General features: G+C 41.4%; 1 pseudogene; it reads left to right on the top strand.

Annotated features, from left to right (window-relative positions):
- The first annotated feature begins 1,494 nt into the window (after positions 1-1,494).
- On the top strand, positions 1,495-2,905 carry LOC101582863 (annotated as a pseudogene).
- Positions 2,906-3,316: the final 411 nt, after the last annotated feature.

Genomic DNA, 3,316 nt, shown 5'->3' on the forward strand with positions numbered 1-3,316 from the left:
AGCAATTAACCACTAAGAAGAATATATGCAGTGTATTATTTCTTGAAACTGTACTTCCGATTTGATTTGAAACTGTCTCATTGCTGTTTATCAATAAAACTTTAAAAAAAATATTAACTCAGCATCAATCCTTGAAGGCACAGGCCAAGCTGTGACTGTGGACAGTCAAGTAAAAATAAAGGAAAATTAACGTTAAAAAAAAAATAACAGGATTCCCAGGACAAGAGCCAAATTAAGCTGTGGAGTATCAGGGACAATGGTGACTTACTACTCTGTAAACAGAGTAGAAATGTACTCTTGTTGTTTAAAGGGAAATAAAAGGTTAACACAAGTACATTTATTCTTTTAGCTGGTCTTTTACTTAACAGTTCAGGATGTGTGGATTTATTCTAGAAAAGTGAAACCAGTTTTATATCTTCACCAACTTTAATTCTGGTAGTTTGGCAAGGATCACTGAAATGTGCCTTTGATTCTGATTTCCTTTGGTCAACAGGACTCTTTCAAAGTTGTAATGATCACCCAGGTTTACAGTGTACACTAGCTGGCACTGTAAGACAAGAAGAGGGGAGCCAAGGAGATGGCTCAGTGGAATAAGTGCTTCCTTCGCAAGCACAAGTCCTGAGTTCAATCCCTGGTTCCGCAAAAATAATAAATAAATTTGAAAAATAAAAGAATTTGTAGGACCTTATTAAAACATTGGTGAATTGCAACTTGCAATATTTGGTATAAAATGATTAAATTTGTAGAAATAGTAAGGATCTGGGTCCACTTACATATCAGAAGTTGAAATAAATGAAACAGAGCTAAGGAGAAAGAGAGAGAGAGAGAGAGAGAGAGAGAGAGAGAGAGAGAGAATATCATGGTGGAATTCTGTGTTATAGGAGGGTCCGAAAAACAAAAAGGAAAGGAAAATAACATATAAAGAGGAAGGTAACATGGATACGAACAGGTTAGGCACACTTAATATCCTAGTAGAAACTCAGAAAAAAACACATCTACAAAAACTCTCATCATGAAATTTATGAGAATTTAAAATCAAATCAATAGTTGGCACTATATAAATTTGCATATACAAATACAATCTAAAAAAGTATGTTTCATGATGTTATTTCAAGAAAATGAGAAGGAAGTGATGCATGTGAGAAGAAACGGGAAAAAATGAATGTGTAAAATGTACAGAAATATACACTGCACTCAGTGATGTAACAGAAGTTGCTTAGGGTGCAGACCTGTCCTTCCAGCCCTCTGAGAGCCAAGGGGCCAACTTGGAGGAGCTTGTGAACCTCAGAAACTAGCTTGGTGAGATGAATCCAGGTGCTTGGGCCACCCCCTTAATGGATAGAAAACACCTGGCCCCTGACAACTGGACAGGTCAGCAAAGCACAGATGAAATCCACTCTAACAAGGGGAAGCATTTTGAATACAAGCTGAAAATTTATAGGAGTTGTGGGAGGGCAGACAGACCGACTGAAGGAAGGGACTGGAGTTAGCAAGATGGCGCAGACTCAGGACCCCAGAAGGAAAGTCCATTACTACTATGACGGGGATGTTGGAAATTACTATTATAGACATCCAATGAACCCTCACCAAATCCGCATGACCCACAGTCTGCTGCTCAACTATGATCTCTACCAAAAGATGGAAATCTATTGCCATCATAACGCCAATGTTGAGAAGATGACCAAGTACTACAGAGATGAGTATATTAAGTTCTTGCACTGCATCCATCCAGATAACATGTCAAAGTACAGCAAGCAGATGCAGAGATTCAAGATTGGTGAAGAGTGTCCTGCATTTGACGGCCTGTTTGAATTCTGTCAGTTGTCCATTGGTGGCTGTGTAGCAAGTGCTGTGAAACTTACTAAGCAGCAGATAGACATTGCTGTGAATTGCGTTGGAGGCATGCACCATGCAAAGAAATCTGGGGCATCTGGCTTCTGTTGCATCAATGATATTGTCTTGGGCATGCTGGAACTGCTAAAGTATCAATGGAGAGTGCTGTATATTGAAATTGATAGTCACTCTGGTGATGGAATGGAAGAGGCCTTCTACAGCACAAACTGGGTCATGACTGTATCCTTCCATAAATGTGGAGAATAATTCCCAGGAATTGGGGACCTACAGGATATTGTGCCTGGCAAAGGCAAGTATTATACTGTTTACTACCCACTCTGAGTTGGGGTCGATGACGAATCCTATGACGTCATTTTCAAGCTGGTCACATCCAAGCTAATGGAGATGTTCCAGCCTTGTGCAGTGGTCTTACAGTGTGGCTGAGACTCCTCTGGGGATTGGTTTGGTTCCTTCAATATAACCATCAAAGGGCATGCCAAGTGTGTGGACATTTTCAAAAGCTTCAACCTGCCTATGCTGATGCTGGGAGGAGGTGGTTACACCTTTCATAGTGTTGCCCGGTGCTAAGCATATGAAACCTCTGTGGAGTTAGACCCAGAGATCCCTAATGAACTCCCATACAATGACTACTTCGAATACTTTGGACCAGATTTCAAGCTTCACATCAGTCCTTCCAATATGACTAAACTAATGAGTACCTGGAGAAGATCAAACAGAATACTGCCCCGTGCACCTGGGATTCAAATACAGGCAATTCCTGAGGACGCCATTCCTGAGGAGAGTGGTGATGAGGAAGAAGACTCTGACAAGGCGTATCTCAATCTGTTCCTCCAACAAATGCGTTGGCTCTGAGGAAGAGTTCTCTGACTCAGATGAGGAGGGTGAGGGTGACCACAAGAACACTTCCAACTTCAAGAAAGCCAAAAGAGTCAAAACAGAAGATGAGAAAGAGGAAGAATAAGAAGAAAAGAAAGAGGTGACAGAAGAGAAGAAGACCAAGAAGGAGAAGCCAGAAGCCAAAGGGGTCAAAGAGAAGGTCAAGTTGGCCTAAGCAGCCCTTTCCAGCTCAGGTACTTTTTTCCACTAACCCCATAGATTTTATATATTCCATTTTTCTGTATATATAAATGTCCCCTGGGACTAGAGAGGATCCAGAGTCTTGAGTACAGAGTAGCTAGGCTGGGTGAACTTTTCTAGCAGCAATCACACTCCCCACCTCTCCTGAAGTCTTTAACTCATAAAGTGTACAGACCTGGATGGAAATGATGCAGCCATGAGATGAAATCCTGATGCATTGAGGGCCTGTTTAATGTTGTGTTGTGGGAGGGGTGGTTGCATCTTCTGGAAACCCTGTTCTTTGGGCTCCTACAGCAACATCTCCCGTTTTTAGATTGGTTCTTTCTCATACCTTTACACTGGCCCCAAATGAGCTAAGCAGCTCACATTACCAGTCTTCTCCAGT

Source organism: Octodon degus, unplaced genomic scaffold, assembly GCF_000260255.1.
Source record: "Octodon degus isolate 3935 unplaced genomic scaffold, OctDeg1.0 scaffold00388, whole genome shotgun sequence".
NCBI lineage: Eukaryota > Metazoa > Chordata > Mammalia > Rodentia > Octodontidae > Octodon > Octodon degus.